At 47.3% G+C, this 13269-nt stretch overlaps 2 protein-coding genes across 3 annotated transcripts in view; both read left to right on the top strand.

Annotated features, from left to right (window-relative positions):
- The window catches only part of LOC137429473 (uncharacterized), a 483513-nt gene that overhangs the window by 213747 nt on the left and 256497 nt on the right, over positions 1 to 13269 (top strand). The gene's annotated exons all lie outside the window — the stretch shown is intronic.
- Positions 1 to 13269, top strand: part of LOC137429103 (uncharacterized) — a 66001-nt gene that overhangs the window by 26770 nt on the left and 25962 nt on the right. The window lies entirely within an intron of this gene.

Below are 13269 nucleotides of genomic sequence, written 5' to 3'. Positions count from 1 at the left end.
TTCCATGCACATCTCACTCGAGCAACCGTTGCCGAGTCTGATCCACCTTCTCCATTCAGCTTGTCTCCGAGGTAGCAAAATGTTTTCGCACCTTCCAGCTTCACGCCGTCTCCAAGATCCAACTCAACATTTACTCCATCTGCAGCTCCCTCTGTGCACACCTTACATTTGAATGTAGCTGCCACACTGGTTAATGACTCTCTCAGACCACTGCATTTTTGATGAACCCACTCGGCGCACATTGTACATTGAATGGAGTTCACTCCGACACCCTTCCTGCACACAGCACATGGCCACTTCCCAGTTCTTTCCACCTCACCACATGCTTTACCACTTGCCATCACCTTCGTCTTTCCGGTATTCACCTTCGTCTTTCCGATATTCACCTTCAGACCTTTTGTCTCCATACTTTCCTTCCACTTGTTCATATTTTCCTTCAGTCCATCCATACTTTCCACAATCAACACCAAATCATCTGCAAACAACAACTCCCACGGTAAACCCTCCTTTACGTTCTGAGCCAGCACCTCCATCACAGCTACAAATAGTCGTGGACTTAGTACCGACCCCTGATGCACTCCCACCTTCACCTCAAACTCACCACTGTTCCCGTCCTTCGTCCTTACAGCTGTGCGCGCTCTTTTGTACATTGCCATCACTACTCTGATCAACCATTCCTCCACTCCTAACTTCCTCAATGCCCATGTCAAGACTTTGCGTGGAACCCTTTCGAATGCTTTCTCCAGATCAACAAACCCAAGAAACAACTTCTTCCTCTTCTCCATATACTCTCCTGCAACTGCCTCACAATAAAGAGCACGTCTGTCGTTCCTGTTCCTGGCATAAATCCAAACTGCATTTCGTCTTTCTTCACCTTCCTCCTTATTCTCCTCTCCAACACCCTTTCCAATACCTTCATTCCATGCTCCAATAACTTTATCGCTCGGTATGAGCCACATTCCAGAGGGTCACCTTTCGCCTTGTATAGAGCGATGAGGGTACTCAGTTCCCAATCCACTGGAATGCGGCCTTCTTTCACCACCAGATTACAGATCTCTGTCATTCTCTTCACTCCCCAACTTCCTGCTGCCTTCAACATATCTCCCACAACTCCCGTCGGCCCTCCTGCTTTTCTACTCTTCATTGCTTTTATCGCTTCCTCAACTTCCTTCTCAGTTATCTTCTCTGCCGGTCCTAAAACTCGGTTGCTCTCTATGTTGCCATCCCATTCATTCTCTGTATTCAACAGCATTTCCATATATCTTTTCCATCTTCCTTTAATTCCATCTGGGTCCACAACGATTTGTCCCACTTCATCCTTCAAGCAACTCAACCCCATCACATCACACCTCTCTTTCACTATCTGCTTTGCAATCTTGAATACCGCTCTCTGACCCTCTTCTGAATCCAACCGTTCAACGAACATTTTCCGACATGCCTCCTGCGCCTTTGCTACCTCTTTCTTTGCAGCCTTCTTGGCTGCCTTATAACTTTCATGCTCTGCTTTTTCTGCTCCCGTACCCTTCGCCTTCTGCCACTCCTTGAACTTCTTCCTCTTCTCGTCAATCCTCTTTCCAACTTCATCATCCCACCACCATGTTTCCGAGTGCCTCGGTGGTCCTTTTGTCCATCCACATACCTCACCAACGGCTCCCAACAGACTATCTTTCATTGACATCCAACCACTTTCAAGATCAACCACATCATCCTCCACCCTACACAGCCTCTCTTTTAATGCCTCCCTCCCTGTCACCTATTTCAACCTCCACACCTTCATTCTCGGTTCGTACTTCACCCGCCGAGCTCTCCTCGCACCTTTTACCCTTATGTCGCAGACAACCAAGTGGTGCTGTGAAACAGCCTCCTCCCCTGGGATCACCTTTGTGTCCCGGAGGTGCCCCCTATCCCATCTACGCACCATCAGGTAGTCAACGGTTGTCGTCGACCCACCTGACGTGTATGTAACAAGCTTATTATCCTCTTTCTGGAACTGAGTATTACAAATCAACAAATCAGCTCCATCAGCAAACTCCAAAATCTTTTCACCTTCTCCATTTCTCACACCATATCCGTAACCCCCATGAACTCCCTCAAAACCATCCATACTCCTTCCCACATGTCCATTTAGGTCTCCTCCTACCACAACAACTTCCTCATCTTTTACGTTTTCCATCAGCTTCTCTATCGCACACCAGAACTTGTCCTTCTCTTCATCGCTCCGACCAACCTGCGGAGCATATCCCGAGATGACGTTCACCAAGAGCTTTCCAATCATCATTTTCACCATCATCAACCTATCACTCACTCGAGCCACACTCACCACACTGTCCACAAACTCCTCAGAAAACAGGACACCAACACCATTCACGCCCTCCGGGCACTCTTGCCACTCAAACTTGTATTTCTGTCCCTGCGTACCCTTCACCATTCTCACACCACTTCCCTTCCATCTCGTCTCTTGCACACAACATATGTCCACTCTTCTTCTCACCAATACTTCCACCACTTCTCCTGATCTCCCTGTCATTGTCCCTACATTCCATGTCCCAAACCTCAGAAACCGATCTCCACTTCGGGCTGTGCCCTGCCCATATGTAGTTGTAATTGTCATGGTTGTCCATTGTTGAAAATAAACCTCTTATAATCAAAAGCCCCCAATGCCTTCTTATTTACCTCCTCTGTGTATAATTGATGTTTATAACTTCTTATTACATTCATTTTTCGATACTCTTCTTTCTTAAAAGCTAAACAGTTGTAATAATGTTCAAAGTGTATTGTTTCTTTCATTACATATTTTCTTTACTCCCTTTAAATTTTATCACTCTTTTCAAGATTATTATCAATATATACTGAAACGCAAAAGAAACTTACCACCTTTGAAACCATTAAATATCAACAATAACACTGCGTGTAGTAAATGTGTGAACTTATTTGTGGACAATAGTGTCCTCACTGTCAGACAAAACGGTCACGGATGGTCACTTGAACCTTCAATGGTCACTTCATAGCACAGCTGTTGAACAGCCGTTTTGACTGTCAGTGATTAGCCAAGGGGTACGGGATGATTTTAATGAGCTGCACGTGATGTCTTGATATTGGCTTTAAAAAGGCCAGTGCAAAATGGGCATTTCAATCAACATGCCACGATTGTCAAGGGATCAACGGCAGCGTGCCCTGGCATGCTGCAAGGCGGACTGAGCTACCGTGAGGTGGCACGTCGCCTTGGCTGTTCACACCAGACAATATCGGCCCTGGTGGACAGAGACACCCTCCACAACTCTGCAGATGACAGACCTCGATCAGGGAGGCCAAGAGTCACCACTGCAAGGCAGGACAGGCAGATGGTCCGAAGTCACCTGCGGGATTGATTCTGTCCAGCATCCCGCACTGCGGCAGAAACTCCGGGGCGTGCAAACCCACGGATCTCCAATGATAGCACTTACCACTTACCACTTACCACTTGTAAGTACCACAGAAACTTACCACTTGTTTGAAATGTAATAAAATTGTAACAGTTCAAAATAAAACAAACCACAATTGCTAATTGAAACATTGGCATTTTATTGATGACATGTCAAGTTTTTGACCAAGATACACCATCTCATCAGTTTGTTCTACAGTACAGAACAGCACAGGGTGCAATGTCAGTCCCCTTTCAATAGCGTGTGTGGCCACCATTGTTTTGGATACAAGCAGTGCATCGTCGGCGTATACTGCCTACCAGTCTTTGGATGGATTGCTGCTGGATTCTGTCCCACTCAGTCCTCAATGTCTGAAGCAGCTCTGCCCGTGTCCTGGCCCTGCCAACTATGCGTCTCCCAAGCTCATCCCACAGGTGCTCTATGGGATTCAGGTCAGGGGGAGAGCGCAGGCCACTGCATGGTGTTGATGTTCTCGCCTTGGAGAAATGCAGTGGTAAAGCGAGCAGCATGGGGACGAGCGTTGTCATGCTGAAAGGTTCTCAGTTCTGCGTGGTCTCGCAGGAATGGCAGCAGATGAGGTCGCAGGATGTTATCCACATACCACTGGGCGTTAAGATTCCCATCCACAACCACCAGTGGCGTCCTGTACCGGCCTGATATGGCGGCCCACACCATCACACTTGGGCCACCCCACCTGTTGGCTTGACGCACGCAACAATCGGCCTATCGCTCGCCAGTTCTTCTCCAGACACGCTCACGCCCATCAGGACTGTCCAGTGTCCACACAGAACCTTGACTCATCGCTGAAAGCGACCTCGTTCCACTGCGCCAAGGTCCACCGCTGATGCTGCTGGCACCATCTCTGTCGGTTGCGGCGATGGGCAGCCGTCATCACGGGGCCTCTGTATGGTCTTCTGGCAGTCAGACCATAGTCACGCAGTCGTCTTCGTGCAGTATCATTGGAGATCCGTGGGTTTGCACGCCCTGGAGTTTCTGCCGCAGTGCGGGATGCTGGACGGAATCGATCCCGCAGGTGACTTCGGACCATCTGCCTGTCCTGCCTTGCAGTGGTGACTCTTGGCCTCCCTGATCGAGGTCTGTCATCTGCAGAGTTGTGGAGGGTGTCTCTGTCCACCAGGGCCGATATCGTCTGGTGTGAACAGCCAAGGCGACGTGCCACCTCACGGTAGCTCAGTCCGCCTTGCAGCATGCCCAGGGCACGCTGCCGTTGATCCCTTGACAATCGTGGCATGTTGATTGAAATGCCCATTTTGCACCGGCCTTTTTAAAGCCAATATCAAGACATCACGTGCAGCTCATTAAAATCATCCCGTACCCCTTGGCTAATCACTGACGGTCAAAACGGCTGTTCAACAGCTGTGCTATGAAGTGACCATTGAAGGTTCAAGTGACCGTTTTGTCTGACAGTGAGGACACTATTGTCCACAAATAAGTTCACACATTTACTACACGCAGTGTTATTGTTGATATTTAAAGGTTTCAAAGGTGGTAAGTTTATTTTGCGTTTCAGTATATTTATAAGCATAAACCTTTGCTCTCAATCCCACAAATTCACTCATTAGTTCTCCACCCAATTCATCTTTAAACTTTTGAGTTTTCCATAAACCCATTTGAGTTTTTCATAAGGTAAATATTGAGACATAGCCCATCCATACAAATAATTGTTTGCATCATAAAACATACATCAAGTGAGAACTTCTTTTTTTTTGCATCACTGTTAGGAAGATATCTGTTGTTTGCTTTGGCACATCTCTGAATATTCTCGAGATATTCCTCCTCTTGCAGCCTTCTCTGTCATCAAAATCATATCTACATCACCGATTAATTCTCATTGTTGTTTTGTCATTATTTAACATGGCATTCCAAGCCAATCCTGGGGATGTCATCGTGAGCGGGGTCGAAACCATCGGAATTTCCATTGTGATCACAACATCAGTTTTGAGACACAAATCGTGATATTCCCCAAAGTTCTTTGTGTTAAACTTCTTCCAAACATTTTTGCTTGAGTACAATCTTTGTCATTTATTTGACTTTTATTTAACTCATTGTAGAAATTCTCTTTGGAGGGAAGTTGTTTCTTTAAACCTCTCACGAATCAATATAATCACAAGGATGTATCCCCTGTTGTGATAAGAGTTCAATCTGTTCTTGAATTGAAAAATGTGATTTAAGATTTGGAAAGGTTTTAATATTTGACACCAAGTCAGATAATAGACTTGACATAAATTTGAATGTCAATAAATCTGATATGAGTTATGGGAGATCCTCGAGTCCTTTTCGCTTCTTTTTTTTTTAGGCAGATTGGCTTGACTGTCTTTTGGGTTTTTGTATACAAGATCGAGGCTTGTGAAAGAGCAAACATTAATCACACAAAAAGCCAAACCGAAACATAAAACACAATAAGGGGAGCGGTAGGCAAGATGGGGAGAGAGGGGGAAGGACACAAACACAACATTTGAGAGCAGGGACATCGAGAGAAATGTGGGAGGGAGAGGGCTTGGGGGGAGGTGGGAGAGGTATAAAACATATGAACACTGCAAGGACTTCCAGGAAAGAAGTTGGAATTTCAAAAAAAAGTATATCTGGGGTGAATTAGCGGGGGTAGAAAAGATCAAGGTTTTGGATGGGGGAAGATAAGAGATGGTGGTGAACAGCTGTTTTAAAGACCTGGAGGGAGCAGTGGGATTGAAGGGAGTGGGGGAGTTTGTTCCAGAGGCAGGAGAAAAGGGGAATGAAAGAGTGAAGGTGAGCAGAGAGGCTAGATTTTGGCAATTTAACCATGAGGGTTGATGGCAGATCTTGTGCGACCTGAAGGAATATTAGGGGGACATAGCACAGAGAGAGCTGGGGGAGCAAGGCCGGAGAGGAGTCGGTAGAAGACAGAAAGACCACCAACCTGCCTGCGGTGAGTGAGTGAAAGGCCCTTGGAGTTAGCTTCATCGCAGGAGATTCCAATGATTCTGAAAGGTTTGGTTTCAAAAGCGTGAAGCCGAGCTAGGTGTGAGGCAGGAGCACCGGCCCAGAGGGGGTACAGTATTCCATTGAGCTGCGGATGAAAGCCTTGTATTTGGTTAGGAGCTCAGGCGTGCCAAGGAAGGACTTCCCACGACGGAGGATGCACAGTCGGCGACTGGCTTTGAAGGCCAGCTTGGAAATGTGGTTTTCCCAAGAAAGATCATGGCAGATCGTGAGACCCAAAAGGTTGAGTGACAGAACTTCTTCAAGAGGATTGTTGAGAAAGTAGATGGGAGGGTTTTCCAGTCGGTCTTTTCGGAGAGACATAGTAAGAGTGTGAGATTTGTCAGGATTGAAAGACATGTTCCACTAGTTTGACCAGTCTGATTTTGTCCAGGTCTGCACAGAGTGAGGAGGCTGCAGACTGCGAAGATGAGGGATGAGGGATGAGGAATGGAGCGGCAGATAGTGGAGTCATCAGCAAAGAGATAGAGAGGATTTTCCAGAGAGTCGGAGAGATCATTGATGAAGACCAGAAATAGCACCGGGCCCAGAACACTGCCTTAAGGAACTCAAGCCTGGACAGGAAGGGGAGATGAGGGAAATCAATTCAGGGCCACACGTTGCCGACAACCAGAGAGGAAGTCCGCAAGCCATGAGTGGAGATTTCCATGGATACCAAAGGAGGAGAGTTTGGTGAGCAGAGCTGGGTGCCAGACGGTATCAAAGGCATGTGATATGTCAAGGGAGACAGCTCTAATTTCCTGTTTGGCATTGAGCACCTCCATCCATTGTTGAGACAGCAGAAGCAGCATGTCCAGATTGGAATGACCTGGTCTGAATCCAAATTGATGATCAGAGATCAAGCCATTGGAGAAGAGGAAGGATTTGATATCCGAAGCAATGATGGATTCCATGACAACAACAACAACACAACATGCATTTTAAGGCCATTTTTCCTGCAAGAGCGGGGGTTAGCCTTGCGGTCCCCATGACGATCTTCTCCATTTTGCCCTATTTTCTGCATCTCTCCTTGTTAACCCCGTTGCCCGCATTTCTTCTTCCACCATCTTTAGCCAAGTTTTTCTCGGTCTTCCTCGTCCTCTACTTCCTTCTACATTCATTACCATCACTCTTCTCAACCAGTCACTTTCATCCTTCCTCAACACATGACCAAACCATCTCAACCTGTTCCTCTTCACAGCATCAATCACAGGCTCTATTCGCATCATCTTTTGCAATTCATCATTTGTCTTCCTCTCTCTCAACGATACTCCGCACATCAACCGAACCATTCGCATTTCCACCCTTTCCAGCCTTCGTTGCTGCTCTACATTCATGACCCATGTCTCGCTCCCATAAATCATAACACTTCTCACACATGCAGCATACACCTTTCCCTTCAGCTTCAACGACACTCCCCTCCTCATCAGCACGCCACTCAGTTCCCGAAACTTCTACCATGCACATCTCACTCCAGCAACCGTTGCCGAGTCTGATCCACCTTCTCCATTCAGCATGTCTCCGAGGTAGCAAAATGTTTTCACACCTTCCAGCTTCACGCCGTCTCCAAGATCCACCTCAACATTTCCTCCATCTGCAGCTCCCTCTGTGCACACCTTACATTTGAATGTAGCTGCCACACTGGTTAATGACCCTCTCAGACCGCTACATTTGAGATGAACCCACTCAGCGCACATTGTACATTGAATGGAGTTCACTCCGACACCCTTCCTGCACACAGCACGTGGCCACTTCCCTGTTCTTTCCACCTCAACACATGCTTTACCACTTGCCATCACCTTCGTCTTTCCTATATTCACCTTCAGACCTTTTGTCTCCATACATTCCTTCCACTTGTTCATCTTTTCCTTCCGTCCATCCATACTTTCCGCAATCAACACCAGATCATCTGCATACAACAACTCCCACGGTAAACCCTCCTTTATGTTCTGAGCCAGCACCTCCATCGCAGCTACAAATAGTAGTGGACTTAGTACAGACCCCTGATGCACTCCCACCTTCACCTCAAACTCACCACTGTTCCCGTCCTTCGTCCTTCCAGCTGTGCGTGCTCTTTTGTACATTGCCATCACTACTCTGATCAACCATTCCTCCACTCCTAACTTCCTCAATGCCCATGTCAATACTTCACGTGGAACCCTGTCGAATGCTTTCTGCAGATCAACAAACCCAAGAAACAACTTCTTCCTCTTCACCATGTACTTCTCCTGCAACTGCCTCAATAAAGAGCACGTCTGTCGTTCCTCTTCCTGGCATAAATCCAAACTGCATTTCGTCTATCTTCACCTTCTTCCTTATCCTCCTCTCCAACACCCTTTCCAATACCTTCATTCCATGCTCCAATAACTTTATCGCTCGGTACGAGCCACACTCCAGAGGGTCACCTTTCCCCTTGTATAGAGGGACGAGGGTACTCAGTTCCCAATCCACTGGAATGCGGCCTTCTTTCACCACCAGATTACAGATCTCTGTCATTCCCTTCACACCAACTTCCTGCTGCCTTCAACATATCTCCCACAACTCCCGTCGGCCCTCCCGCTTTTCTACTCTTCATTGCTTTTATAGCTTCCTCAACTTCCTTCTCAGTTATCTTCTCTGCCGGTCCTGAAACTGGGTTACTCTCTATGTTTCCATCCCATTCATTCTCTGTATTCAACAGCATTTCCATATATCTTTTCCATCTTCCTTTAGTTCTATCTGGGTCCACAACGATTTGTCCCACTTCATCCTTCAAGCAACTCAACCCCATCACATCACACCTCTCTTTCACTATCTGCTTTGCAATCTTGAATACCGCTCTCTGACCCTCTTCTGAATCCAAGCGTTCAACGAACATTTTCCTACATGCCTCCTGCGCCTTTGCTACCTCTTTCTTTGCAGCCTTCTTGGCTGCCTTATAACTTTCATGCTCTGCTTTTTCTGCTCCCGTACCCTTCGCCTTCTGCCACTCTTTGAACTTCTTCCTCTTCTCGTCAATCCTCTTTCCAACTTCATCATCCCACCACCATGTTTCCGAGTGCCTCGGTGGTCCTTTTGTCCATCCACATGCCTCACCAACGGCTCCCAACAGACTATCTTTCATTGACAGCCAACCACGTTCAAGCTCAACCACATCATCCTCTACCCTACTCAGCCTCTCTTTTCATGCCTCCCTTACTGTCACCTCTTTCAACCTCCACACCTTCATTCTCGGTTGGTACTTCACCCGCCGAGCTCTCGTCGCACCTTTCACTCTTATGTCGCAGACAACCAAGTGGTGCTGTGAAACAGCCTCCTCCCCCGGGATCACCTTTGTGTCCCGGAGGTGCCCCCTATCTCGCCTACCCACCAGCAGGTAGTCAACGGTTGTCGTCGACCCACCTGACGTGTATGTAACAAGCTTATTATCCCCTTTCTGGAACTGAGTATTACAAATCAACAAATCGGCTCCATCAGCAAACTCCAAAATCGTTTCACCTTCTCCATTTCTTACACCATATCCGTAACCCCCATGAACTCCCTCAAAACCGTCCATACTCCTTCCCACATATCCATTTAGGTCTCCTCCTACCACAACAACTTCCTCATCTTTCACGTTTTCCATCAGCTTCTCCATCGCACACCAGAACTTGTCCTTCTCTTCATCGCTTAGACCAACTTGCGGAGCATATCCCGAGATGACGTTAACCAAGAGCTTTCCAATCATTTTCACCATCATCAACCTATCACTCACTCTAGTCACACTCACCACACTGTCTACAAACTCCTCAGAAAACAGGACACCAACACCACTCACGCCCTCCGGGCACCCTTGCCACACAAACTTGTATTTCTGTCCCTGCCTACCCTTCACCATTCTCACACCACTTCCCTTCCATCTCGTCTCTTGCACACAACATATGTCCACTCTTCGTCTGACCAATACTTCCACCACTTCACCTGATCTCCCTGTCATTGTCCCTACATTCCATGTCCCAAACCTCAGAAACCGATCTCCACTTTGGGCTGTACCCTGCTCATATGTAGTGGTAATTGTCATGGTTCTCTTTTTGAGGCAATGTTGTTGTTTTTTATGGCCGGATGCCCTTCCTGACGCCAACCCTCTTAGTCGCCTCCTACGACACGCAGGGATACGGTGTACCTATTCTAACCAGGGTACACACCGGTCAATGATGGATTCCATGACTTTGCTGATAATTGGGAGCAGGCTGATTGGTCTGGAGTTGCAAGGATCTGTTTTTGCACCTTTTTGTGTAAAGCGGTAATGTTTGCTGATATCCAAGATGCTGGCAGATGACCTTGAGCAAAAGAGAGGGTGAAAAGAACAGCGAGAGGGTGAGATAGAGCGGCAGAGCAGGATTTTCGGACCCGTGGGCTGATGCCGTCTGGTCCAGTTGCAGAATCAGAGCCGAGGTTTGACAAAAACTTCTCCACCTTGTCAGGAGAGAAGGACACAGAGTCCAGGAGCAGTTGGGTTCGACTGGGAAAGGTGAGAACAAAGAGAGATGGGTTTGGGACACAAGATTTTGAGGCAAACACGGAGTGGAGGCATTCGGCTTTGTCACGTGCGGTGTCAAATGTGTAGCCATTTGAGGTAAGAGAGGGGATGGAGGGGGAACAAACACCAGAAACGGATTTGACCAGACACCACCAGGATTTGGAGGAAAGAGACAGGTTTGAGAGTTCAATCTTGAGTGTGGAGAGATAGTGCTTCCTGGCACTCCTGAGGGTGGACACACACTTGTTCTGAGCTTGGTGGGAGGAACTGAGATTGCCTTCAGTTGGATTAGCTTTCCAGGAGACAAAGGCAAGTTGTTTCAGGGCAACTGCCTCACCACAAGAATCGGTGTACCATGGACGGGAGGGAAGGGTAAGACAACTGAAGACGAGATGGGATAAATCTGTGCATGAGAGAGAGCAGTTTGCTTTGGAAGAATTCCCAGGAAGAATTGATGTCAGAGGCAGTAGAGATGGGAGACCAGTCCAGATGATTGATGGCTGCTTGCAGACCGTGTCAGTCAGCCTGAGTGAAATGCCAGACTCGGCGGCGCTGAGGAGGCTCTCTGAGAATGGCCAGAGAGATGTCCACTTTAACAAACACTGATCAGAAGAACCGATTGGAGCAGAAGAAGAGCAGCACACATTTGCAGGGAAGTTTGTCACAACCAAGTCTAGAAGAGAAGATACTCCATTGACTGAGATCCGGGTCGGGAAATTGACAGATTGTGTCAGTCCCAAAGAGTCGCAGAAGTCCTTTGCTGAGGTGCCATGGCTGGTAAGAGAGGAACCCACACCCAGCCAGCTGGCATGATGACAGTTGAAGTCGCAACATATGAGGAAGAGAGAGTGTGGATGAGTCGATAGAAGTTGGTCCATGTTGTCCAACAGCGAAATGTAAATGGAGTCATCACTGTTTGGAGGATGGTACAGTACACATGTGAACAAAAGGTGGGAGCGGAGAGGAAGCCGTAGCCAGAGGTACTCCTGGGGTGGGGTGGAGAGAGGGCAGTGCAAGGAGAGTGAGAAAGAGAGTTTTTGATAAAGCTGGCTTGATAAAGATAAAGATAGCATTTGATAATAAAGATTTGATTTTTGATTTGATAAAGACCCCACCACCAGGACGAGGCTCAGGTCTATCATACCGGAGGAGAGAGAAACCAGGAAGAGATATTAAGGAATCAGAGACATCTTGAAGGAGGAAAGTTTCTGTTAAGCAGATCAAGTCTGGATTGTTGGAAGCAACCTGACTGGAGAGATCAATCAGGTTTGAGCGAAGTCCCCGGATGTTTGAGGTCCACACCGTTAATGAGGAGAGAGGGGGAGCATTGGGTGCAGGACAGGGGAGGGGAGGGGTAGGGTGAGATGGAGGATGAGAGGGGGAGGTAGGGAGAGCAGTTGATAGTATGTCAGAGATTACAGAAGATTTACAAGAAAGGGGAGGATGAGGACGACGAAAAGTTTGATGGTGATGGGATGAGGCACAGTGAGGTGTTGTTTGAGGGGGGGGGGGGGGAGCAGAGGAAAGTAGAAGGTTGGGGAAGGTGGAGGTATGAGATAGAAGGGAGACGAAGTGGGGAGGAGGCAGTTTTGAGGAGGAGGTGAGAGGGGGGAAAATTTGGAGGGATGTTTGGGGGGGAGATTTGAAGGGGAGGGGTTGGGGGGAGTTTTGAATGGGAGGGGCAAGGGGGGAGTTTAGGAGGGGAGGGGCAAGGGGGGAGTTTAGGTGGGGAGGGGCAAGAGGGGAGATTTGGAGTGGAGGGGCAAGGGGGGGAGATTTGGAGGGGAGGGGAAAGGGGGGGAGATTTGGAGGGGAGGGGCAAGGGGGAGTTTAGAACGTGGATGATTAATGAAAGACGAACATTTATAACAATTTGGGTTTATTGTGATTTTCAAGTTAGCGATCCGTTTAAGAACGATGGAGGAGGGGTGGAATGAATGTGAATTTAGAGAATGTCGTGATTTCAAATTATAAGAGATTGAATATTTTTTTGAAGTGGAATGAGTTGGAGAGGAAATTGAAAAGAGCCTTTTAAATAGGAAGAAAAACAGCGTGTTGTAATATACCACTGAATAAAACACTGCAAGGGAAAGTTTATAGTCTAGTAGGAAGATTAGGTCCCCCTGCACCCCCTGGAGATATACTTCTAATCAGTGTTTCTAGATTGGAAAAAATGTGTAGAAAATGACTAGCTATGGCCCCAAGCTGAAAAAATGTCCCACATACCATTTTTATGCAAATTACTGCTGCCATTATCAAAAAAACGATTTTTGACATATCTCAGCCAATATTGCAGATAATTGAAAAATGAAGGTGTCTAGACCCATGTTTTGAAGGGCATAGATCATGATAGAACTATTCATAACATGA

This window comes from Myxine glutinosa, chromosome 6, assembly GCF_964187855.1.
Source record: "Myxine glutinosa chromosome 6, kmMyxGlut1.1, whole genome shotgun sequence".
Classification (NCBI taxonomy): Eukaryota; Metazoa; Chordata; class Myxini; order Myxiniformes; family Myxinidae; genus Myxine; species Myxine glutinosa.
Note: the sequence above shows the minus strand (reverse complement) of the source record. Positions and strands in the feature narration are given on the sequence as shown.